Source organism: Oncorhynchus keta, chromosome 23 (assembly GCF_023373465.1).
Source record: "Oncorhynchus keta strain PuntledgeMale-10-30-2019 chromosome 23, Oket_V2, whole genome shotgun sequence".
NCBI lineage: Eukaryota > Metazoa > Chordata > Actinopteri > Salmoniformes > Salmonidae > Oncorhynchus > Oncorhynchus keta.
In genome coordinates this window covers 28124867-28152396 of record NC_068443.1, presented here as the reverse complement: position 1 = coordinate 28152396, position 27530 = coordinate 28124867, and the positions used below count along the sequence as shown (strand labels likewise).

The 27530-nt window shown below is 43.4% G+C and overlaps 1 pseudogene; it reads left to right on the top strand.

Annotated features, from left to right (window-relative positions):
* Window positions 1-25947, top strand: part of LOC118402538 (translation initiation factor eIF-2B subunit gamma-like) — a 57893-nt pseudogene extending 31946 nt beyond the window's left edge.
* The last annotated feature ends 1583 nt before the right edge of the window (window positions 25948-27530 follow it).

Genomic DNA, 27530 nt, shown 5'->3' with positions numbered 1-27530 from the left:
ACTAGCCTCCAGGGCAGGCAGCCGCCTTTGGGCTGTGTCCCAAATGGCACCCTATTGCCTAATGTAGTGCACTATAAAGGAAATAGGTTGCCATTTTAGCCCTGGGCTCTATAGCAGCCTGCCCTGCCTGAACACAGAGCATCTATACCCAGAGCATTGCAGGCTGTAAAACAATTGGGGGGTCCGCTGGTGTTGGCATCTGACCAGTTAACGCAGCACTCACTGCAGTTCAGACTGGACACGGCTGCCATGACAGCCATGTTTCTGGGGCAGGGCCTGTGGACAGAGGCTGGCAGGGGACAATACACAGATGCAGGACTGTTATATCACCTCTTTTTTTGTTTTATCATCACAGATGTTCTGTTCTGTCACATACTGCTTTCAACAGAGTAATTAAGGAGGTAGAATGAAAAGCTAAATTAAAGACTGTAGTTATTTTTACTCTTTGTCATCTAATTAAAAAAACATCTGGAGAAGAAACACAAAAAGTGGTTTTGCTCATGTAAAGAAAGAGGCTTGGTGCCTCAGTGTCTGCTACAGGATACTTTATTGTGTGTTGTGCCATGAACAGTGACATTAACTGTGGTACTGGCACCACCTGTGTTCTCAGTAACCAGTTACAGTTCCCCTTAAACCTGTGTCGTAACACTGTTATTACTCTTAACAGTTGACTTACAGAAGTGAAATAGGGAATAATCCTTAGCCCTCTCGGGTGATAGCAAAAACTCCAAACCAATTGCTTGAGTATGTGATAAGACATGTTAGTACAATGTTTCTATAACGACTACTATGTTACGACACAGTGATAGAGGTAATGCAATCGAAAACATCCCCGTCTTCGCTGGCTTTTTAGTTAACACGTGATTTGATTTACCCCCTCCGTCTGTCTCTCTCTCTTTCATTCAGACATCCAAGGATGCACATCAAAACTGGCCTTGTGGACGCCCACCTGTACTGCCTGAAGAAGTCTGTGGTTGACTTCCTGGCTGATAACAGGTGAGGCCATTTTACTTTGCTTGCTTCCTGAATGGCTCTCTATTCCCTGTAAAGTAGTGCACTGTGTAGGGAATAGGGTACCATTGGGATGTAGCCTTTGTGCATGTCATTTTCTCACAAATGTGCTCGTGTTTTATGTTTAATGTATATCAAATTAGTTTTTAAAGGTACCGATAACCATCTACATAAATGTGAATACAGTGCATTGCTATACACAGGTGAAATATTGAATAGCACCTTTTTTGCCAAGGTTCATGCGTGTTGAATTTGAGTTAAATATGAGAACAGACCTTGACTATAGAAAGGCTTGGAGGCTGGTAGGTATTCTTGTCAGGTGTTAATTTGTTTTACAATGTGCCACTTGAGCAGTTTATTAGGCTTTTTAGCCCCCTTGTGCGTTAGTGTCAGAGGTACACCTCAATCACAACTGTGTTGATCATCTCACTTCCTCATACTTCTGGTTTTCTTTTTAACTGCAATCACTTTGGGCCAATCAGAAAGTCTGTTTATTGCCCACTGTACTTTTCTGGGTTACCGTATATAATAGGACCACCACCATCGACTGACATGTATCTTCCAACATATTGAAGTCATTTAATGGATCTCTGTGGTCACCACCACCAGATCAAATGGTCCACAATTTAAAAGATGTACTGGATCATTAAAATCAAGGCCAAGCTATTGAAGGCACTGTTAGATGCTTAGACCACTTAGTTGAAGTGTGTCCCAATTTGATAAATGTACATCCTATTGATGTAGCCTATATTTCTAGTGGTGTTGCATTCATCTACTCACATTCTCCTGCCCATACATCCTAGGCAGGGAATACTTCAGAACTGGGAGGGGGACAGAACAGGGCTTGAATGAGAAATGGGTCTAGTAATTGCCAGCCCCCACCCTCCTTCCCCCCTCCCGCCAACTCCAGCAAGACCAAAAGCAGCAGCACAACCTCTTCCTCCACCCACCCACCCACCTCCCAGTCCAGTACCCCAGTTAGTCCCCCCGTCCCTTTTGTGCTTGTTAAACTGGCATTGTGAGGAGACCCAACAGCTCCTTTAAGTGGTGTTGAAAATAAGTGCAGGTGGCATTAATTGGGGAGTGCATTGACTCACTCACTCGGCCCACTTTCCCTCCAAATAGGAATTTTCTACTGGGGGTTTACATAAATACTCTGCATTGCAGACGCTTGTTCCTGCTGCTTCCCATTGCTTTAACATTTGAATTCACCAGTCATCCTGATATAAATATCATTTAATGTTATCTGCCACCCAGACTCGGGAGACCTCAAAAGCACTAACCGCTTATTTCTTTCTCTCCCGCATCAAAGTAGGTGGACTTTTTTTTTGTCCCCCTTTTTTTCCATGTTCTCCCCTTTTTCTCCCTCCCTCCCTCCCCCTCTCTCTCTCTCTACCTCTCTCTCTCTCTCTCTCTCCATCTCTTTCTCTATCTCTCCCTCTTGAAGCTGCTCTGCTGTGGAGCGCTCAAGGAGAAAAATGGACAGAGTAACTGTTGTTTCTTTCTCTGCATTCAGATGGAAATTCTAATCTCCCTTAAAAGAAACTAAAAAGAGAGTGAGAGATGGAGAGGGACATTGAGTGGAGTGCAGGAGAGCGGAGAAGGAGGAGAAAGTTAAATTGCCTACCGGGCTTACATGGTAGTTTGAAACCATGATTCAGCCTAATCTTTTTTAACCTGTTAGGAAACCCATGAACGTGTACACTGTGAAATGATCGTGGTTATTTATGTTTTCTGGTTAGCGGTAACCCTCATGAGCAGAGATGGGCATAGAACTTGTGAAAGCGTTCAGTGCATGGACATTAGCTATGTACACTCAAAGGCATTTCCCCCTTCTCACCCCCCCTCTCCCTACTTCCTACTTCTATCATTTTGATTGGTCATGAGGAAATACCTGAATCAAAATATAAATAATATGAGTAGAACGGGGGTCCGCATGCAGGTCAATTGCCACGGTCAAATGTTGTCCTCATTCTGATTCTTTGCTATTACTTTTCAAAAGAGTTGGGGGTCAAATGTTAGACTTCATGAGAGTAAAATGTATTTTTTACTTTCAGTGAATGTACCTATTTCAACAACTGAGTAAGTATTGTATTTTTCTCTCAAAGATCTGTCTCTTGGATTCGGGGAGAGTTAGTCCCGTATCTCGTCCGCAAACAGTTCTCTAAATCCATGACCTCTCCGAATGTCAACGATGAAGCTGATCAAAAGCTTAAGAAAAAGGATGGCAATGCAAACGTAGGTAATGAAACCATACTTGAACATTTTAAGAGAGTTTCCATAGCTGGGTTGTAACTCACCTCATGCACACACACACATACACACTCAACTCTGTGTGTCTGCTGTCTGTGTGTGTAGAGATTCAGATCTTGTCCAGTGATGAGGTGCTGCTGCAGCTAACCCGGGAGAGGTCCTGTTGGAATGACCATCGTGGGGACATGAGTGAGGCCTACCACGGAGGACGCCTGCGCTGCTACGTGCACATCATGAACGAGGGCATGTGTTACCGCGTCAACACGCTAGCGGCCTACGTCGAAGCCAATCGCCTGGTAAGTGAAACTAGATGTACTGAACATGTATTCATCTGTTTCTGACTGCTTCATGGCTAGCATGCTCTTCTCGTACACTGCTTTCCTTACCTGCCACATCAAACTGATAGCCGGCTCTGTTCGTAACCCTATAGCTTACAACTTGTAGATGTGATTAACATGACCTTTTATCTGGTGATGTTCCCTGTACATTACTGGCATTATTGTTTCATCCTCTTCTATGAACATGTATATATGCCTTATTGTCTTGTGTTCCAGGCCCCGATGCTGTTTGATGAGCCTGCAGTCCACCCATCAGCAGCGATATCTGTGCGCTGTCTGGTGAGTAGCGAGCCTAGTAGCTAGATGGGTGGTTCTCTTAGATGTCTGGTACGATGTATATTTTCGGACTGCATCCATGAGTCTGTGTCTGAGTCATTAGCAGGTTGTAGTAGAATGAGCGTTGTGAGTGAGGATGCCATTAGAGTGAGTGTGCTTTGGTGAGTCACATGCTATTCTTGTTAGTTGTCTATGAGGGAAGATGCTTTAAGTGTGTGTCATAGGGGATTAAGGAGCATAAGAGGCCGGGGAGGCCACTAGCAGAGGCCCTCAGCTCCTCTTGTCCTGTTCAACAGTTGGGGACATTTGGCAACTACACCTCTTACAGATGTAGGACCATTGTCATGCTGGAGGGTCATGTCAGGATGAGCCGGCAGGAAGTGTGCCACATGAGGAAGGAGGATGTCTTCCCTGTAACGCACAGTGTTGACATTGCCTGCAACAACAAGCTCAGTCTGATGATGCTGTCACACACCGCCCCAGACCATGATGGACCCTCCACCGCCTTCGACGATAAACACGAATCCGACCATCACCCCTGGTGAGACAAAACTGCAACTCGTCAGTGAAGAGCACTTTTTGCCAGTCCTGTCTGGTCCAGCGACTGTGGGTTTGTGCCCATAGGCGACGATGTTGCCGGTGATGTCTGGTGAGGACCTGCCTTACAACAGGTCTACAAGCCCTCAGTCCAGCCTCTCTCAGCCTATTGCGGACAGTCTGAGCACTGATGGAGAGATTGTGCGTTCCTGGTGTAACTCGGGCAGTTGCTGTTGCCATCCTGTACCTGTCCCGCAGGTGTGATGTTTGGATTTATCGATCCTGTGCAGGTGTTGTTACACATGGTCTGCCACTGTCTCCCTATAGCGCTGTCTTAGGCTTCTCATAGTACGGGCATTGCAATGTATTGCCCTGGCCACATCTGCAGTCCTCATGCCTCCTTGCAGCATGCCTTAAGCATGTTCACGCAGATGAGCAGGGACCCTGTGTTTTTCAGAGTCAATAGAAAGGCCTCTTTAGTGTCCTACGTTTTCTTAATTGTGACCTTAATTGCCTACCGTCTGTAAGCTGTTAAAGAAAGAGTCCTGAAAAAGGGATGTTTCTTTTTTTGTTGTGTGTGTGTGTGTGTGTGTGTGTGTGTGTGTGTGTGTGTGTGTGTGTGTGTGTGTGTGTGTGTGTGTGTGTGTGTGTGTGTGTGTGTGTGTGTGTGTGTGTGTGTGTGTGTGTGTGTGTGTATATAAGAGTTAGATTTTCACACTGGAAATTTGACTGATGTAGTAGTGTAGGAAGGGAACAGAGGGAAGTGCCAATTCTGGTGTGGTCTTTTCGGCTTATGATCTCTTTTTCCTGACATCGTTCTACCACATCTGGTTATTGTCTGCCAGATTGGTGCTGACAGCATAATAGGAGCATCCTGTCAAATCTCAGACAAGGCATACATCAAGAGATCAATGATCGGCGTGTCCACCACCGTCAGAGAGAAGGTCAAAGTAACCAACTCCATCATCATGCACGGAGTCACCATCGAGGAGGGGTGAGTAGAGCCTCCTGTATACAGATCTGGACCATTTCTACCACTGTGTCCTTAGACTTCAGAATCTGTGAGCCCAGGACATTTTACCAGGTAGTCACAGATGACACTTTATGGTAGAGAGAAAGCAGTGTAACACACACACTGTTATTTCCATTTGGAAAAGACCGGGTAGTAAACTCCCTTCTCCAATTATGCCCACTATAGTTTTAAACCACAAAGGGGAACCATTAGGTTTTAGAGGCCAGAGTGTATGGATGACTCCGGAGTATGTGTGTCTTTTGGTTTTACTATCTTTGTGGGGACCAGAAGTCCTCACAGGGATAGTAAAACAAGGAACATTTGCACAAGTGGGAACATTTCACCGGTCCCCACAAGCAAAATGCTTTTTTAGGTTTAGGATTAGAATTAGGAGTTAGAGTTTGGGGTTGGGTTAGGTTAGGTTAAATGTTAGTGTTAGGGAAAATAGGATTTGGAATGGGAATCAATTGTTTGGTTCCCACAAGGAGAGTAAAGCAACCGTGTTTGTGTTTGGGTGGGCTGCAGTGCGAGGAGGGGACTGACTGCCTGAGGCTTGTTTTATGTGATATGTGGGGGAAACAGAGAACACTATGTTGACAATGTCCATTGGTGTGCAGTGAACCAGAGCATGCTTACAAAGGCATACATAAACACATAGGTGATTAATATACATGGTTAAACTATGCTGTAGCTACTAGATTCTCAGCAACAACGTATTTCACTTCCTTCATATAACTCACAAGTGGATTTCAAAAAATTAAATAAAAACTTTTACCTCAGTTTTCTACCTTTTTTAAAGTGTCATATTCAACTATTTATTGTGGGTGGATTGCTTACTATGTAAACCTACTATGAATTGTTTTTTTTATTTTTTTTTATTTCAGTCTAGCATTGGGAGACATTTTTAATTAAAGTATTTTCACTCGTGCTGGCTGGTTGAAAGGATGTCCTGGCTGGTGATTGAAAACTGCAAGCATGACATGAATCGCAGGAGAGAGACCACTGAGAAGTAGAAAAGGACCCTGTTATTTTAAATTCAGACATCCTCAAATCCTGGAGAAGAGCTTTATCTGGCATAGTTGGGCTTTAGCACAGTCTCTCTTAAAGACAGGGAGGCCTGAGCCAGCGGGGGTACCCTCATGTCCGAGTTAGTGCGCACATAAAGAGAAAGGAAGAAAGAGAGAAAATAGGAAAATAAAGAAATGGCAATTATTTCGCAACATAAAAAAAAATGTACGAGGGGATTAGCAAATCCCTGGCATGTTAAAGAAGGCACTTGCATTTTTTGGCCCCTTTGTTTGCATGTAGGAGTGCTTGTTTACAAAGCAGAGGCTATTTGGGGGGGCTGCGGTCGAGGTCGCGGGGAAGCAGGCAGAGGATGTGGGTGGTTGAGGTGTGGGGGTGGGGGGGTCACAGCGAGGAGGAGCACAGTGTCAGTAATTAGTGGTGTTTCAGTTGGGCTTCTTTGGTGGTCTCTCAGTTTAAAACTCCAATCCTTGTAATCTCCCATTGCCATGAACCCCCCACCCGGTTCCCTCCCTCCCTGCTCACCCCCCTTCCTCTCCCTCCAACCCTTCCACCACCACCTGAATAGCCCCAGTGCAGCAGCAGCCAATACAGACCTGCCTGTGTTAGTGGCTGCAGGGCCAAGCTCGTCAGTCTCTCTAGGAGGGAGAGACATACATGTTGCTCCCCAGCCTGCCCCACAGAGCTCACTCTGTTTCTATCCTCCAGAGGAGACCTTATGGTGGCCTTAGTCCGGACTGCCAACCCAGGTGGTGCAGAACATCAACCATCCCCGGGCAGGGTTGTCGGTTCTCCTGCTATCTTAAACTAACCCCAACCCAACACAGCACCACCACCTCACAGACTTTCCATCTGTTGATATTCAGATTGTTAGCATGCCTTTGCCTGTCAACCAGGGTCTGGAGCTTCACTATGACAGTTACACAAAGGAAGATTAGATTAAATCCTGAATTGAGATCCATTGATTAATTCAGGATTTTCTCTATTATTGATCAAGTAAAATCATACCAAACTTTATTTAAACATTTAACATCTCAGTTTAAATGTAGAATAGACACAATCAAGGTAATGAAGGAACAATTAAGATGTTTAAAACATGATATTAACAGTTAATGAGGAATTTGAAAGATCACGGTCTACTTACCATAGAGGATTGCTACCCCACTCAAATGAATGAGCATACTGCCTACCTAGACATCACATAAGCCTAATGTCTGAAACCCACTATTTAGACTGAGCTCAGTACCCATAATAATTATAACATAGGATCCAGAATGTTATTTTTATTTCGACATGGGGCGTGTGCTTGGTCTCAGCCTTGATGAACACCTGTCTAAAATGTTTCGTCACCCCCTGCCCTTGACAAAAAAGAAAAAATTAACCGGACGATATCGAATACCTAATATTCTAAATGTCGATGATAGTGTATCAATTTGCAAACACAAGGTAGAGGCTGGTGTTTTTCTTTAATATGTATGCTAATCTAGTTTCTTGAGGAAAATAAAACAAGACAGCTGAAAACTCTGAGGGGTCATGTTTCCTTTAAGGGAGGGGTTAGAGGCAGGAAAGGACAAGGCCCTCCCTCTGCCGTGCAATTAGCTGAAGACATGAAAGAGAAATTTCATTGTAAATATGTTCTTCATGCACCAAGAAAAAAAAGCTGGCCTGGCCCAGGCATGTTAAGTAAACATCAAACTGTGCACATAAAGTTATAAAGTTTTATGGTGCCAAAGTGATCCCATGAAAGAGTGTGTGTGTGTGCGCGTGCATTAATGAAAGCCTGTGCAGTTGAAAGCATCTTCTCAAATATTGCATCCAGAAAACGTCCTCCTTGAAAATGAAGCCTGGTCGAGTAGATGTTCAAATATAGTACACAAGACCAGGATTTTAACTTTGCATTAGGTGAGAGAGCAAGTGTCCAATGGCCAGCAATCAACTCTGCTATGTCTTCGCAGGTACCCACAATCTGCACAGAGTGATAGTGTACTAGTTCTCAAGGGGAATTCTGGTTGATGGTGCTGTGTGTTTGTTCTACAGGTGAAACATTCAGGGCAGTGTGATCTGCAGTAACACTGTGATCGGCCGAGGTGCACACATCAAATATTGCCTGGTAGGGAGTGCCCAGCGCATAGAGCCAGAGGGTGAGCATACTACTGCATACTACTGCCTCACCTTGCCATCACACACTCAAGTCCCACTCACCTCCACTTTATCCGGCAAAAGTAGGGTTGCAAAATTCCAGTAACCCAAAATTCCTAGGTTTTCCAGAAATACTGTTTGTAAGATTCCTGGAATAAGGACATAGAGAATACGTAGGAAATCTGGGAAACTTCCCAACTGGGATTTCTGAAAAATCTGGGAATTTGGGGAAAGGTCCCTGAGTTTTGCAACCCTAAAAAGCAGGAAATAATACGTTACTAGCCAAAGTAGCATGTGTGAACTTGTGTGGGTCAGTGTTTTATGTGACTGTGATGCGTTTTATTCTACGCTTTCTTAGATCGCATTAAAACCGAACCCTCTGTTTATAATTGAGCTTTTACTTTTTTTATATTCCTAATCCCCTTGTTCATACTCCCTAGATGGAGCTGGGGTGGGGGGGGGGTTGTGTGTGTTTGTGTTCCTGTGATTTAGTCAGTGTGTGTTTTTGGGATTGGGGGTGGTGTGGGGGAGGAGGGGTCTGGGGGCTGTTGAATTCCGGGTGGTCCTGGCCTGTTCTCTAACCTCTCCATCAATGACACTGCCAGAGGCGCCCCTAAAATGTCCAGGGCCTGCTCAGCCTAATTGACTGAACAACAGGGTGTTGCTACACCACGGCCCCCTGCACCAAATACTGCAACATTTACCCCCCTCCCAACCAACCCCCTTCCGTCCCTCCCCATCCATGTTCCAAGTTCTCAGCCCGGCCCAGTTATCAGAGTGCGACTGGACCTGATTAGCCTGCCGTAACCTGGAAAGCACTGACTTATGGAGCGGCTCCCAGAAAACCCAAATTACAATCTAGACCCTTGTACTTCCCACACATTCTGCCCCACAGCCCAGCACAAACCCCACACACAACTCCTTTTAAGTTTAAAGCACAGAAAGAGCACAATTCAAAGATATCCCCGAAAAAAGGCTAACCGAGTCTGTAACAGAGCAGAGGTTAATGTAACCTATCATTATAAAAGCATTACTTATAATAACTGCAATAAATGTCTCAAAATAGCCTGGAGGATAACAACAACCGCTGTCTTTAAGTTCTACACTCAAAAAGCCCTTTGATTTCATCATATCAAAGCTCCAATTTCCCATTCAATTTGAATGTTATTAATCTTAATGAATTAAAAAGTAACATCTTTTTTTCTACGGACTGGCTGCGATTCCGGATTTTCTGAACCTGGAAGTTTTCTGCGCATGTTTGGGATCCTCTGCACGCTTTCCCATCAGAGTCCTTTCAGCTACTGCTCAGTGCTCATTCTCTCTGTGACTCCGTTTGCAGCTTCTTCGAACAAACTTAGTTCTTTGTCTGTTGTAGCAGTAATCAAAGCAGACATAAGCACGACACAACAGGCAGTCTAGCGATTTCATGTTCTTTTTTCAGGAGGGGAGTTAGCCTTCATGCAGCTATTTAGGTTAAGTTATATGTTATAAGTTATATGTACACAGCATATCAACAAGCAAGACGCAGACAGGCAGTCAATAGTGATTTAAAGTGCAAACATTAGCTATTGTAGTTATTTTTTCAGCAACTCTGACTATATGCCAGCATAACTATAAAGATTACATCACACAGAAGGCGGAGTTTTGCCCAAATGCAATGTGTAGAGACTGCGTCTTGCTTGTGCTATGGCAATATCTGTAACAACAGCTTTCATATGCAGTACCAGTCAAAAGGTGACTACCTCATGAAGGTTGTTGAGAGAATGCCAAGAGTGTGCCAAGCTGTCATCAAGGCAAAGGGTGGATACTTTGAAGAATCTCAAATATAAAATATATTTTGATTTGTTTAACACTATTTTGGTTACTACAATGTCCCATATGTGTTAGTTTAGTTTTGATGTCTTCACTATTATTCTACAATGTAGAAAATAGTACAAATATAGAAAAACCCTTGAATGAGTAGGTGTGTCCAACCTTTTGACTGGTACTGTGTGCATACATGTAAACTCAGCAAAAAAAGAAACATCCTCTCACTGTCAAATGCATTTATTTTCAGCAAACTTAACATGTGTAAATATTTGTGTGAACATAACAAGATTCAACGACTGAGACCTAAACCTAAACTCATGTTCCACAGACATGTGACTAACATAAATGGAATAATGTGTCCCTGAACAAAGGGGGGGTCAAAATCAAAAGTAACAGTCAGTATCTGGTGGGCCCACCAGCTGCATTAAGTACTGCAGTGCATCTCCTCCTCATGGACTACACCAGATTTGCCAGTTCTTGCTGTGAGATGTTAGCCCACTCTTCCACCAAGGCAAGTTCCCGGACATTTCTGGGGGGAATGGCCCTAGCCCTCACCCTCTGATCCAACAGGTCCCAGACATGATCAAATGGATTGAGATCCGGGCTCTTTGCTGGCCATGGCAGAACACTGACATTCCTGTCTTGCAGTATGGCTGGTGGCATTGTCACTATGGCTGTTGGCCGTGCCACAGGTGCATGTTCATTAATTGCTTTCTGGTTCATTGAACAAGCATGGGAAACAGTGTTGAACCCCTTTACAATGAAGATCTGTGAAGTTATTTGGGTTTTTACGAATTATCTTTGAAAGACAGGGTCCTGAAAAGGGGACGTTTCTTTATTTGCTTTGTTTATATGTCAGTATTCATGCATACAGTGCACTCGGAAAGGATGCAGACCCCTTGACTTTTTTCACATTTTGTTACGTGACAGCCGTGTTCAAAAATGTTGTAAATTTTTTTTTTTACTCATCAGTTTACACACAGTCCCCCATAATGACATTTATAAAAACTGAGTATCACATTTCCATTAATATTCAGAATCTTTATTCAGTACTTTGTTGAAGCACCTTTGGCAGTGATTACAGCCTTGAGTCTTCTTGGGTATGACGCTACACGCCTAGCACACCTGTATTTGGGTAGTTTCTCCCATTTCTTCTCTGCAAATCCTTTCAAGCTCTGTCAGGTTAGATGGGGAATGTTGCTGCACAGCTATTTTCAGGTCTCTCCAGAGATTTTCGATCAGGTTCAAGTCCGGGCTCGGGCTGGGCCACTCTAGGACATTCAGCGACTTGTCCCAAAGCCACTCCTTCATTGTCTTGGCTGTGTGCTTAGGGTTCTTGTCCTGTTGGAAGGTGAACCTTCGCCCCAGTCTGAGGTCCTGAGCGCTCTGGAGCAGGTTTTTGTCAAGGATCTCTCTGTCCTTGCCACTGAGAAACATCCCCACAGTATGATGCTGCCATGGCCATGCTTCATCGTAGGTGTGACGTTTTGCATTCAGGCCAAAGAGTTCAGTCTTGGTTTCATTAGACCAGATAATCTTGTTTCTCATGGTCTGAGAGTCTTTAGGTGCCTTTTGGCAAACTCCAAGCAGGCTGTCATGTGCCTTTTACTGAGGAGTGACTTCTGTCTTGCAAATCTACCATAAAGGCCTGATTGGTGGAGAGCTGCAGAGATGGTTGTCCTTCTGAAAGATTTTCCGATATCCACAGAGGAACTCTGGAGCTCTGTCAGAGTGACCATCGGGTTCTTGGTCACCTCTCTGACCAAGGCCCCATTCCCCTGATTGCTCAGTTTGGCCGGGCGGCCAGCTTTAGACTGTGTCTTGGTGGTTCCAAACTTCTTCCATTTAAGAATGAAGGAAGCCACTGTGTCCTTCTGGACCTTCAATGCTGCATAAATATTTTGGTACCCTTCCACAGATCCGTGCCTCGTCACAATCCTGTCTCTGAGTTGTACGGACAATTCCTTTGTCCTCGTGGTTGGGACCTTATATAGACAGGAGTGTGCATTTCCAAATCATGTTCAACTAAATCAACTAAATGTTTAGAAAATGTATCAATTTTCCACGGTTTACCATAAGACATGAGCAGAATGCATCAGTGATTTGTGTGTTCCTACAACTTTCTGAAGAGGCAACGAGAATGCCCCTTGTCTGTCTGTGTGCGGTGTCTACCAATGTGTGTAGCCGTTAGCTAATGAAAACAGTCTCTGGTAGATAGAAAGGCTTTCCCAAAAACCTTCAGTTTGATTTGACTTAAATGTTAGCCCAAAAAGTATCCTATGCTTAACTGGCAGAATGATATCATGATTATTATTATCAATCCAGTGGGTATTTGGTTTGCAAACTCATGTGTGCTACAATAACACTGCTAAACACAGACTCTTGCTTCGTGCTCAATTGAATTAAAGGGTAAAAAAAAAAATCTAAATTCTCAGCTTTTTCCCAGACCTCAAAAGTGGTGACCTGATGTGGTTTAAACATTGTTGTGCACTTAGAACATCTAGTGTGGTTTTTGTGTAATTTTGAGAGTGGAAACCTGACATAACTGGGAAAAACAGAAACCTGGGAATATGTGGGCTATTTACTTATTTTTTCTGTTTTAATAAAATACATAAATCAGTCAATTTAAATAAATAAACTAGGCCCTAATCTATGGTTTTCACATGACTGGGCAGGGGTGCACCCATAGGTGGGCATGGGAGGGCATAGGGAGCCAGGCCCAGACAATCAGAATGAGTTTTCCTTCACAAAAGGGCTTTATTACAGACAGAAATACTCCTCAGTTACATCAGCTGTCCATGTGGCTGGTCTCAGACAACCCCGCAGGTGAAGAAGCCAGTTGTGGAGGTCCTGGGCTGGCGTGGTCTGCGGTTGTGAAGCCGGTTGTACTGCCAAATTCTCTAGAACGACGTTGGTAGAGAAATAAAAATTCAACAGCTTTGGTGGGCATTTCTGCAGTCAGCATGCCAATTGCACACTCCCTTCAAACATGAGACATCTGTGGCATTGTGTTGTTTGACAAAACTGCACCTTTTATTGTCCCCAGCACAAGGTGAACCTGTGTAATGATCATGCTGTTTAATCAGCTTCTTGATATGCCACACCTGTCAGGTGGATGGATTTTCTTGGCAAAGGAGAAATGCCCACTGAAAAGGATGTAAACAAATTTGTGCCCAAAATTTGAGAGAAATAAAAAAATTATGTGTATGGAAAATTACCAACATTTTACGTTTATATTTTTGTTCAGTATAAATTGTAAAGTCGTGACTTTCTACACAATATAACAACACATTTTTCCAATCTGGGTGGTGAAGTCGATAAAGTATTCAATAATTTCACTGTGTATTTTGGATAGAATCATGGCATTTGAATGTACCCGAGGTCACCAAAATAGAGCTAATGCAAAAAAATGTCCTGGCTGTCTACTTTTTCTGGTAACACTTTACTTGACACCCAGCGGCATATGTCATAACAGCTGACATACTTTATAACCTGTTTATAATATGGTCATAACACTATCATGACACATATTTAGACCTGTTGTGACATCTATTGCATTATTTTATGGCTGGTTATGACACCTACAGTACCCGTGAAAATGTTGGACACGCCTACTCATTTCCAGGTTTTTTCTTAATTTTTTACTGTTTTCTACATTTTTTAATAGTGATGAAGACATCAAAACTATGAAATAACACATATGGAATCATGTAGTAACCAAAAAAGTGTTAAACATATCAAAATATATTTTATATTTGAGATTCTTCAGAGTAGTCACCTGGAATGCATTTCAATTAATAGGTGTGCCTTGTTAATAGTTAATTTGTGGAATTTCTTTCCTTAATGCGTTTAAGCCAATCAGTTGTGTTGTGACAGAGTAGGGTTGGTATACAGAAGGTTGCCCTATCGGGTAAAAGACCATGTCCATAATATGGCAAGAACAGCTCAAATAAGCAAAGAGAAACGACAGTCTATCATTACTTTAAGACATGAAGGTCAATACGGAAAATTTCAAGAGCTTTGAAAGTTTCTTCAAGTGCAGTCGCAAAAACCAACAACTATGATGAAACTGGCTCTCATGAGGACTGCCACAGGAAAGGAAAACCAGAGTTACCTCGGCTGCAGAGGATAAGTTCATTAGAGTTATCAGCCTCAGAAATTGCAGCCCAAATAAATGCATCAGAGTTCAAGTAACAGACACATCTCAACATCAACTGTTCAGAGTAGACTGCGTAAATCAGGCCTTCATGGTCGAATTGCTGCAAAGAAACCACTACTAAAGGACACTAATAAGAAGAAGAGATTTGCTTGGGCCAAGATACACTATATTAGACTGTGGAAATCTGTACTTTGGTCTGATGAGTCCAAATTTGAGATTTTTGGTTCCAACCACCGTGTCTTAGTGAGACGCAGAGTAGGTGAACGGAGGATCTCCGCATGTGTGGTTCTCACCGTGACGCATGGAGGAGGAGGTGTGATGGTGTGGGGGTGCTTTGCTGTTGACACTGTCAGTGAATTATTTATAATTCAAGGCACACTTAACCAGCATTGTTACCACAGCATTCTGCAGCAATACGCCATTCCATCTGGATTGCTCTTAGTCCCACTATTATTTGTTTATCAACAGCACAATGACCCAACACACCTCCAGGCTGTGTAAGAGCTATTTGACCAAGAAGGAGAGTGATGAAGTGCTGCATCATATGACATGGCCTCCGCAATCACCTGACCTCAACCCAATTGAGATGGTTTGGGATGCGTTGGACCGCAGTGTGAAGGAAAATCATGTGGGAACTGTGCGTTGTGCTCAGCATATGTGGGAACTCCTTCAAGACTGTTGGAAAAGCATTCCAGGTAAAGCTGGTTGAGAGAATGCCAAGAGTGTGCAAAGCTGTCATCAAGGCAAAGGGTGGCTACTTTGAAGAATCGAAAATATATTTTGATTTCTTTAAAACTTTTTTTGCTTACTACATAATTCCATGTGTTATTTCATAGTTTTGATGTTTTCATTATTATTCTACAATGTAGAAAATAGTAAAAATATAGAAAACCCCTTGAATGAGTAGGTGTGTCCAAACGTTTGACTGGTACTGTACATATTACATACAACCTGAGAACAGTGGTTCTCTTATACAGAAATGCTATCCATATGAAGCAAAGAGCAGTTGCTTTATATACACTGCTCAAAAAAATAAAGGGAACACTAAAATAACACATCCTAGATCTGAATGAATGACATATTCTTATTAAATACTTTTTTCTTTACATAGTTGAATGTGCTGACAACAAAATCACACAAAAATTATCAATGGAAATCAAATGTATCAACCCATGGAGGTCTGAATTTGGAGTCACACTCAAAATTAAAGTGGAAATCGACACTACAGGCTGATCCAACTGTGATGTAATGTCCTTAAAACAAGTCAAAATGAGGCTCAGAAGTGTGTGGGGCCTCCACGTGCCTTTATGATCTCCCTACAATGCCTGGGCATGCTCCTGATGAGGTGACGGATGGTCTCCTGAGGGATCTCCTCCCAGACCTGGACTAAAGCTTCCGCCAAGTCCTGGACAGTCTGTGGTGCATTGTCTTGCATTAGGAGGAACCCAGGGCCAACCACACCAGCATATGGTCTCACAAGGGGTTTGAGGATCTCATCTCGGTACCTAATGGCAGTCAGGCTACCTCTGGCGAGCACATGGAGGGCTGTGCGGCCCCGCAAAGAAATGCCATCCCACACCATGACTGACCCACCGCCAAACCGGTCATGCTGGAGGATGTTGCAGGCAGCAGAACGTTCTCCACGAGCATCTCCAGACTGTCACGTCTGTCACATGTGCTCAGTGTGAACCTGCTTTCATCTGTGAAGAGCACAGGGTGCCAGTGGCGAATTTGCCAATGTTGGTGTTCTCTGGCAAATGCCAAACGTCCTGCACGGTATTGGGCTGTAAGCACAACCCCCACCTGTGGATGTCGGGCCCTCATACCACCCTCATGGAGTCTGTTTCTGACCGTTTGAGAAGACACATGCACATTTGTGGCCTGCTGGAGGTCATTTTGCAGGGCTCTGGCAGTGCTCCTCCTGCTCCTCCTTGCACAAAGGTGGAGGTAGTGGTCCTGCTGCTGGGTTGTTGCCCTCCTACGGCCTCCTCCACGTCTCCTGATGTACTGGCCTGTCTCCTGGTAGCGCCTCCATGCTCTGGACACTACGCTGACAGACACAGCAAACCTTCTTGCCACATCTTGCATTGATGTGCTATCCTGGATGAGCTGCGCTACCTGAGCCACTTGTGTGGGTTGTAGACTCCGTCTCATGCTACCACTAGAGTGAAAGCACCGCCAGCATTCAAAAGTGACCAAAACATCAGCCAGGAAGCATAAGAACTGAGAAGTGGTCTGTGGTCCCCACCTGCAGAACCACTCCTTTATTGGGGGTGTCTTGCAAAATGCCTATAATTTCCACCTGTTGTCTATTCCATTTGCACAACAGCATGTGAAATTTATTGTCAATCAGTGTTGCTTCCTAAGTGGACAGTTTTATTTCACAGAAGTGTGATTGACTTGGAGTTACATTGTGTTGTTTAAGTGTTCCCTTTATTTTTTTGAGCAGTGTATAAATCACCTGAAGCAATTGCTCCTCAAGGGGCTCAGTATGCCTCTGAGCACCATCCGTATCAGGTGGTTCGCCTCTCTCATCAGAGGATAAATGAAGAGCGTGGCTGGTAAAAGCATTACGCCTCCACTCACGAAGCAGTTAGATGGAAGTGTCTGTCTTCTGTAGAAAGAGACCACCCTGTCAGGCAGCCACAGACCGACTTACGTCTGCTGACTGCGCAGACAGGCAGGCAATCTGGTGGTTGTGGGATTGCAGGTGTTGCTGCTCCTTCATAAAGAAACCAGACTGTTCTCCAGGCTTCTGGGACACAGACACGCTCTTCTCTCCTCCACCTAGCCCTCTCCCTCACTGTCTCTTGGAAATATACTCCTCTCCTAGTGTTCCATGCTCTATTTCTCTTTCCTTCAAACTCTGAATGTAAAAACAGAGCCTTTTGGAATCGTTCACACTAAAATATGTCTTTATATGGATCATGAATCACTTTCCCCACAGTTTAGTTTGGATTAGTTGTCTTTGTCTGGATGGATAGCAGGCTCGCCTCGTGTTTGTGTTTCAAAAGGCTGCTAGGCTTCACCCTTATTTGAAGCAAGGAATTATCTGTTTTCACCTTGTTTTTGTCCTAAAATCCTAGTCCATCTGCCATATTGAAGTGTAGATTTGGCACATCGTGAACATATATACTTTTTGTCTGGGTTGAGCATGTTAACTACCTTATGACATTTAATATCCGCTTGAAAACGCACTTCAAAGACCAGAACATGACTTCAGTCTATCAAACACTTGTTTTACAAAAGGGTCATTCCACCTCAAAAAGCACAAGAAATAGGATTTTGACACCCTTCATCTCAGATTGTTTTGAAATCGTTTCTGTTAGAAACATTAACATTCCTGCAACATTATTTTGTTTAAATATTTGTTTTCTGAGAAATTAAGCTTAATTGATGGCCCAAATGGCCCATTTTTAATTTAGAAGATTCCTATAATATTCAATAAATATAGTACCTAACATCTGATTTGGACCGAACTTGTTAGTAACAATGAATTAGAGATGACTAATCCAAAGAAATGGTAAAAAGCCATCCACGGGACCACACCCCACGCCAATCCCACCCCAACATCAAGTATACAGTATCAGTTCTTAATATAGTATGGAGCTTATTGTTTCTTCATCCCATGTATTGTATTCTCAGTTAATTTGGTGATGACTTTCTTTCCCTGTTCAGAAAATGTTTTATTTGAATTATTGAATTAGTAATTGTTAGGTTCATGTCCCATCCTATTTCCTCGAAGATGGCGCCGACAGATATGGCAGCTCTGCTTCTAGCTCCTAAGCAACTTTGCAGTATTTCGTTTATTTGTGTGTTATTTCTTACATTGTTAGCCCAGGATGTTTTTTGTGTTATTACATACAGCTGGAAATAACTTTTGTATATCAGAGTGGCAGTAACTCACCAGCATTTATGACCAGAAATACGACTTTCCCGAATTGTATCCTTTGTTCGTACCCTCCAGTGCAATTGAACTTATCCCAGAGGCTGCTCCAAGACGCCACCGGCAGAGAAGAGATATTCTAGTCGTACTCAGGAGGCGTGTACACCACCCAGAGGAGCTCATTGTGAGGATCTCCTTTCAGAGAGACATCAGGGACTGTAACATAGTCTTTTTCACTGAATCATAGCTCTTTCTGGATCTACTGTTCTCGTCCATACAGCCAGCTAGGTTCTCAGTACATTGCACAGACAGGAATAAAAAACTTTCCATGAAGAAGAAATGCGGTGGTGTATGTTTCATGATTAACTACTCATGGTGTGATTGTAATAACATAGAGGAACTTAAGTCCTTTTGTTCACCCGACATAGAATATCTCACAATCAAATGTCAACCTTATTACCTCCAAAGAGAATTGTAGCTGGGGATTTTAGCAAAGCAAATTTGAGGATAATGCTACCAAAATTGTATCAACACATTGCTTGTAGTACGCGTGCTACAAAAGCTCTTGACCACTGTTACTCTCCCTTCTTGGATGGCTACAAGGCCCTCCCCGCCCTCCCTTCGGGCAAATCAGATAATGACTCCATTCTGCTCCTCCCTTCCTATAGGCAGAAACTGAAACAGGAAGTAACATATGCCATTTAGCAGACGCTTTTATCCAAAGCGACTTACAGTCATGTGTGCATACATTCTACGTATGGGTGGTCCCGGGGATCGAACCCACTACCCTGGCGTTACAAGCGCCATGCTCTACCAACTGAGCTACAGAAGGACCACAAGTACCTGTGCTAAGGTCTATTCAACGCTGGTCTGACCAATCAGAATCCATGTTTCAAGATTCTTTTGATCACACGGATTGGGATATGTTCCAGGTAGCCTCTGAGAATAACATTGATGTGTACACGGACACGGTGACTGAGTTCATCAGGAAGTGTATAGGGGATGTTGTTCCCAATGTGACTATTAGATGGCAGCATTCGTGCAAAACTGAAAGCGCAATGCACAGCATTTAACCACGGTAAGGTGACTGATAAATATGGTTGAATACAAACAGTGTAATTATTCCCTCCGTAAGGCAATCAAACAGGCAAAACGTCAGTACAGAGACAAAGTGGAGTCGCAGTTCACCAAACCCAGCCACGTCGCAGACATGAACGTCTTGCACCCGGACAAGCTAAACACGTTCTTCGCCCGCTTTGAGGATAACACAGTGCCACCAACACGGTCTGCTCCCAAGGACTGTGGGCTCTCGTTCCTCGGCGTACACATCACTGACAATCTGAAATGGTCCACCCACACAGTGTATTGAGGAAGGTGCGACAGCGCCTCTTCAACCATAGGAAGCTGAAATAAATTGGCTTGGCCGCTAAGACCCTCATAAACTTTTACAGAGGTACAATTGAGAGCATCCTGTCGGGCTGTATCACCGCCTGGTACGGCAACTGCACTGCCCACAACCGCAAGGCTCTCCCAGAGGGTGGTGCGGTGTGCCCAACGCATCACCGGGAGCACACTGCCTGCCCTCCAGGACACCTACAGCACCCGATGTCACAGGAAGGCCAAAAAGATCATCAAGGACATCAACCACCCGATCCATGGCCTGTTCACCCCGCTATCATCCAGATGGTGAGGTCAGTACAGGTGCATCAAAGCTGGGACCGAGAGACTGAAAAACAGTTTCTATCTCAAGGCCATCCAACTGTTAAATGGCCATCACTAGCCAGCTACAACTCGATTTCTCAACATTGCACCTTAGAGGCTGCTGACTATGTACATAGACACTTTAAATGGAACACTAGTTACTTTAATAATGTTTACATAGTGTTTTACTAATTTCATATGTATATACTGTACTCTACTGTAATTTAGTGAATGCCACTCAGACATTGCTTGTCCTAATATTTCTATATTTCTTTACTTCATTCTTTTACTTTTAGGTTTGTGTGTATTGTTGTGAATTGTTACATACTACTGCATTGTTGGAGTTAGAAAAACAAGCATTTCGCTGCACCAGCAATAACACTCTTGGCATTCTCTCAACCAGCTTTATATAGTGGTCAGAGCCTGGTAATGTCAAAATCAAATCAAATGAAATCATATCATTTTAAATGTGTGTGACCAATAAAATGTGATTTCATTTGATTTGATGTTGACATTACCAGGCTCTGACCACTATATACAGCTGGTTGAGAGAATGCCAAGAGTGTGCAAAGCTGTCAAGGCAAAGGGTGGTTACTTTGAAGAATCTCAAGTATAAAATATATTTGGATTTGTTTAACACTTTTTTGGTTACTACATGATCCCATATGTGTTATTTTATTGTGTTGATGTCTTCACTACTATTCTACAATGTAGAAAATAGTACACATTTAGAAAAACCCTGGAATGAGTAGGTGTGTCCAACCTTTTGACTGGTACTGTATATACACTGCTCAAAAAAATAAAGGGAACACTAAAATAACACATCCTAGAACTGAATGAATTAAATATTCTTATTAAATACTTTTTTATTTACATAGTTGAATGTGCTGACAACAAAATCACACAAAAATGATCAATGGAAATCAAATGTATCAACCCATGGAGGTCTGGATTTGGAGTCACATTCCAAATTAAAGTGGAAAACCACACTACAGGCTGATCTAACTTTGATGTGATGTCCTTAAAACAAGTCAAAATGAGGCTCAGTAGTGTGTGTGGTCTCCACGTGCCTGTATGACCTCCCTACAACGCCTGGGCATGCTCCTGATGAGGTGGCGGATGGTCTCCTGAGGGATCTCCTGCCAGACCTGGACAAAAGCATCCGCCAAGTCCTGGACAGTCTGTGGTGCAACGTGGCGTTGGTGGATGGAGCGAGACATGATGTCCCAGATGTGCTCAATTGGATTCAGGTCTGGGGAACGGGTGGGCCAGTCCATAGCATCAATGCCTTCCTCTTGCAGGAACTGCTGACACACTCCAGCCACATGAAGTCTAGCATTGCCTTGCATTAGGAGGAACCCAGGGCCAACCACACCAGCATATGGTCTCACAAGGGGTCTGAGGATCTCATCTCAGTACCTAATGGCAGTCAGGCTACCTCTGGCGAGCACATGGAGGGCTGTGCGGCCCCCCAAAGAAATGCCACCCCACACCATGACTGACCCACCGCCAAACCGGTCATGCTGGAGGATGTTGCAGGCAGCAGAACGTTCTCCACGAGCATCTCCAGACTGTCACGTCTGTCACATGTGCTCAGTGTGAACCTGCTTTCATCTGTGAAGAGCACAGGGCGAATTTGCCAATCTTGGTGTTCTCTGGCAAATGCCAAACGTCCTGCACGGTGTTGGGCTGTAAGCACAACCCCCACCTGTGGACGTTGGGCCCTCATACCACCCTCATGTAGTCTGTTTCTGACCGTTTGAGCAGACACATGCACATTTGTGGCCTGCTGGAGGTCATTTTGCACTGCTCTGGCAGTGCTCCTCCTGCTCCTCCTTGCACAAAGCTGGAGGTAGCGGTCCTGCAGCTGGGTTGTTGCCCTCCTACGGCCTCCTCCACGTCTCCTGATGTACTGGCCTGTCTCCTGGTAGCGCCTCCATGCTCTGGACACTACACTGACATACACAGCAAACCTTCTTGCCACATCTCGCATTGATTTGTTATCCTGGATGAGCTGCACTACCTGAGCCACTTGTGTCGGTTGTAGACTCTGTCTCATGCTACCACTAGAGTGAAAGCACCACCAGCATTCAAAAGTGACCAAAACATCAGCCAGGAAGCATAGGAACTGAGAAGTGGTCTGTGGTCCCCACCTGCAGAACCACTCCTTTATTGGGGGTGTCTTGCTAAATTCCTATAATTTCCACCTGTTGTCTATTCCATTTGCACAACAGCATGTGAAATGTATTGTCAATCAGTGTTGCTTCCTAAGTGGACAGTTTGATTTCACAGAAGTGTGATTGACTTGGAGTTACATTGTGTTGTTTAAGTGTTCCCTTTATTTTTTTGAGCAGTGTATTTCTGTATTTCATTTTCAATACATTTGCAAACATTTCTAAAAACACTTTCACTTTGTCATTATGGAGTATTGTGTGTAGATGGGTGAGAAATAAAATATATTTAATCCATCTTGAATTCAACCTGTAATGTAATTAAGTCAAGGGTTATGAATACTTTCTGACGGCACTGTGTAACATTGAGTTACACAATCCATTTTTAGATGCTTTAGGATGACCTGGATATGAAGTGTAAAAATTCTAAAATACAGTGCATTCGGAATGTATTCAGACCCCTTGACTTTTTCCACATTTTGTTACATTACAGCCTTATTCTAAAATATATTCAATATTTTTTTCCTCATCAATCTACACAAAATACCCCATAATGACAAAGCAAAACGTTTTTTGAAATTTTTGCAAATGCATAAAAAATGTAAAACCGATACCTTCTTCACATAAGTATTCAGACCCTTTGCTACGCGACTCAAGATTGAGCTCAGGTGCATCCTGTTTCCATTGATCATCCTTGATATGTTTTTATATCTTGATTGGAGTCCACCTGTGGTAAATTCAATTGATTGGACATGATTTGGAAAGGCACAATCCTGTCTATATAAGGTCCCACAGTCGACAGTGCATATCAGAGCAAAAACCAAGCCGTAAGCTCGAAGGAATTGTCCATAGAGCTCAGAGACAGGATTGTATTGAGGCACAGATCTGGGGAAGGGTACCAAAAAATGTCTGCAGCATTGATGGTCCCCAAGAACACAGTGGCCTCCATCGTTCTTAAATAGAAGAAATTTGGAACCACCAAGACTCTTACTAGAGCTGGCCACACTGAGCAATCGGGGGAGAAGGGCCTTGATCAGGGAGGTGACCAAGAACCGGATGGTCACTCTGACAAAGCTCCATGGTTCCTCTGGGAGAATCTTTCAGAAGAACAACCATCTCTGCAGCACTCCACCAATCAGGCCTTTATGGTAGAGTGGCCAGTCGGAAGCCATTCCTCAGTAAAAGGCACATGACAGCCTGCATGGAGTTTGCAAAAAGGGACATAAAGACTCTCAGACCATGAGACATAGGGTTCTCTGGTCTCATGAAACCAAGATTGAAATCTTTTGCCTGAATGCCAAGTGTCACATCTGGCAGAAATCTGGCACCATCCCTACGGTGATGCATGGTGGTGGCAGCATTATGCTGTGGGGATGTTTTTCAGCGGCAGGGACTGAGAGACTAGTCAGGATCAAGGGAAATAAACAGAGTACATAGAAATCGTCTATAAAAACCTGCTCCAGAGCACTCAGGACCTCAGACTGGGATGTGGGTTCACCTTCCATCAGAACAAAGACCCTAAGCACACAGCCAAGACAACGCAGAAGTGGCTTCGGGACAAGTCACTGAATGTCCTTGAGTGGCCCAGCCCGAGCCCGGACTTGAACCCGATCTAACATCTCTGGAGAGACCTGAAAATATCTGTGCCGCGACACTCCCCATCCAACCTGACAGTGCTTGAGAGGATCTGCAGACAAGATTGGGAAAAACTCACCAAATACAGGTGTGCCCAGCTTGTAGCGTCATACCCAAGAATACTTGAGGCTGTAATCACTGCCAAAGGTGCTTCAACAAAGTACTACATAAAGGGTCGGAATACTTATGAAAATTAGATATTTCAGTGTTTTTTTGTGATACATTTGCCTAAAAACCTAAAAAGTATAAAAACCTGTTTTTGCTTTGTCATTATGGGGTATTGTGTGTAGATTGATAAGGGGGTGAAACAATTTACAAATGCTAAAATGTTATCATTAAAACAGTGGCCGACTGCATACACGGTAAGGAAACCATAATGTAATTTGGGTTAACTATCCCCTTTACATGGGGAGGTATTCAATGTTTTTTCAATGCAACAGAATTATCTAGTGGTCAGACCCTGGTAACAGGAACAGAATTATCTAGTGGTCAGACCCTGGTAACAGGAACAGAATTATCTAGTGGTCAGACCCTGGTAACAGCAACAGAATTATCTAGTGGTCAGACCCTGGTAACAGCAACAGAATTATCTAGTGGTCAGACCCTGGTAACAGCAACAGAATTATCTAGTGGTCAGACCCTGGTAACAGCAACATAATTATCTAGTGGTCAGACCCTGGTAACAGCAACAGAATTATCTAGTGGTCAGACCCTGGTAACAGAAACAGAATTATCTAGTGGTCAGACCCTGGTAACAGGAACAGAATTATCTAGTGGTCAGACCCTGGTAACAGCAACAGAATTATCTAGTGGTCAGACCCTGGTAACAGGAACAGAATTATCTAGTGGTCAGACCCTGGTAACAGGAACAGAATTATCTAGTGGTCAGACCCTGGTAACAGCAACATAATTATCTAGTGGTCAGACCCTGGTAACAGCAACAGAATTATCTAGTGGTCAGACCCTGGTAACAGAAACAGAATTATCTAGTGGTCAGACCCTGGTAACAGCAACAGAATTATCTAGTGGTCAGACCCTGGTAACAGGAACAGAATTATCTAGTGGTCAGACCCTGGTAACAGCAACAGAATTATCTAGTGGTCAGACCCTGGTAACAGCAACAGAATTATCTAGTGGTCAGACCCTGGTAACAGCAACAGAATTATCTAGTGGTCAGACCCTGGTAACAGCAACAGAATTATCTAGTGGTCAGACCCTGGTAATGCCAGGATGTAGGATGGGTAATAAACCTAACAACAATGACAGTATTGGTATTTATTACCAAGGGGAAAAAAATTCACCAAATTCACTGAGAACAAATTAAATAGGATGAAGAAACATTACTCTGAGCCTCAGCTCCATACTACTTTTCAGACCGAGAGAACTGTTGGGATTTGATTAGTGTGGGGTGTGGAAGTCCGTGGGTGGCTTTTGACTTTCTTTGGATTCCTCATGACTTACTCGTTAAAATAAAAAACGTTTTGTCCAAATCGGATGTTAGGTACTATATTTATTAAATATTATATACAGTGGGGCAAAAAAAGTATTTAGTCAGCCACCAATTGTGCAAGTTCTCCCACTTAAAAATATGAGAGAGGCCTGTAATTTTCATCATAGGTACACTTCAACTATGACAGACAAAATGAGGGGGAAAAAATCCAGAAAATCACATTGTAGGATTTTTTATGAATTTATTTGCTAAATACCAGGTTCTAAAATGTCTAATTGTGAGTGCTTTCTTCTCACTCTGTAGCGGAAAGGACTAACGAGGTGATTGTTGGAACTGACCAGCTAATGGAGACTTAGACCAGTTGGGAGACTGACGAACGACCAGTCCTACACATTGCTGGTCCACAGTGATGGTCCATTGTCTAAATAAAAGCAACTTTGTTTATCCCTAGGCTCAGTTTCAGTGGTGTTCTTTGTGTGAATCTTGTCTGTTGTTTCTGGGTGATTCTATAAGGTTTTGTTGGGTGTTTGTTCAGTCAGTGTGTTCTCATCTATACATACATTCCTCCACACAACTATTCAGCCTAGGAGTCTGTGTGTTCGTGCTGTGTGGTGCAGCAGAGGACCAGAGAAGCACAATGGGGGTTAAGTTTATTTGTACACAAAAATGGTGGGCCGGACCACCCAATGAGATCTCATCAAGTAACACACAATCCCTCCCACTTTCACAAACTGATAGAAACATAAGAGTTGCTCTCTTTGTTTTGAATTTTTCTTCTTACTCTTTGCTGTCAAAGATTTATTGCATTCCTTTGCCAGCTCATTTCTTAAATTACAGGTCTGAAGTTCCTTGTTGACGAACGACAGATCTCCAGGAAGAGGCTCTGTCTACATCGTGTGATTTAGTGGCCTGCTTTATAGTGTGTCTGTGACCAATAGAAGTCATTTAGTGTCATTGGGAGAGTAGTTATGTCTCTTGTCTTTTCTCATCTTTCCTCTTTTGATTTAGTCATTGGTGACGCTAGAATAATTACTTAACTTTTAACTCACTGTTGCTTTTTCATTTTGTCATCCAGAAAATGGATTCAAGTCCCGAAATAAAAGTTATTGTAAACTTTATTTCTGTCCTAATCGAAACTGCCAACCACAATCTTAAAGACCCCTGTTTTGTGGCTATTTAAAGACATAAATAAATAAATGGTTATTCATAAGATAAAGATCAAAAGTGCCATGCAAACAATACAAACAATATAATTGTCACAAAACATTTTGATGTTGATTATTTTTCTTCCTGCTTTAAACTTTAACCCTTTGAGCAGCCTCTGACCTAAGCATCAAGTCAAGTTTATGAGATCTGGCATGGGTTGTTTTGGAAAGCCAGGTTTGTATATTTATACAGCAGCCTACTCTGAGTCCCTGTGGCTGTGCTGGTTTGGTTAGGGGCTATCCAGCGCTGTGTTCAGCGTCAGTCCCCACCCCTCTGGGCCAAATGTGACAGATGCTTGTGTTTTCCAGGGTTCGGGATCAGATGTCATCCAACATATCATATATCAGCTGTCTCTAGGTAGATCTGGGTTAGTCTGCAGGCCCAGGCTGAGTTAGTCTCCATAGGGCTATTTGTTACTATGATATAACAGGCCCTACCACCATGGACAGACTATAAAGGTTGAAATTGATCAGAGTGGTCGTTCAACAGAATTGGGGGACTTTTTTGACGTGATAATCAAATGTCCATGTTCTATGTTTACTAGATCTACAGCTGTAATTGTTTTTTGTTGATTCCCTCTCTCCACACCTCTTCATACCTCTGTGTCAGCTCAGCTGCATAGTGTGAATGTTGGCAGGCTCTCTCATCCAAATGAAGATGCTAATGTTAACAGGCAGGCAGTGGTTCAATGTGCCTTTGGCAGTTACTGTAAGTAGTGTAAGTGCAGTGGTACTTGCAAAGCCCATGGTGGCATAAATCATGAATACATGATATAGACAGTGATATAAATACTGCCCAGGAGCAGGTCCAAGAGGATGTATCCCACGTGGAACCCTATTCCCTATTTAGTAGTGCATTGGGGACGCACCTACCGCCTGCTCTGGTGGAGCAGTACCCTGCCCTGGCTTACTGGGTGGTGGT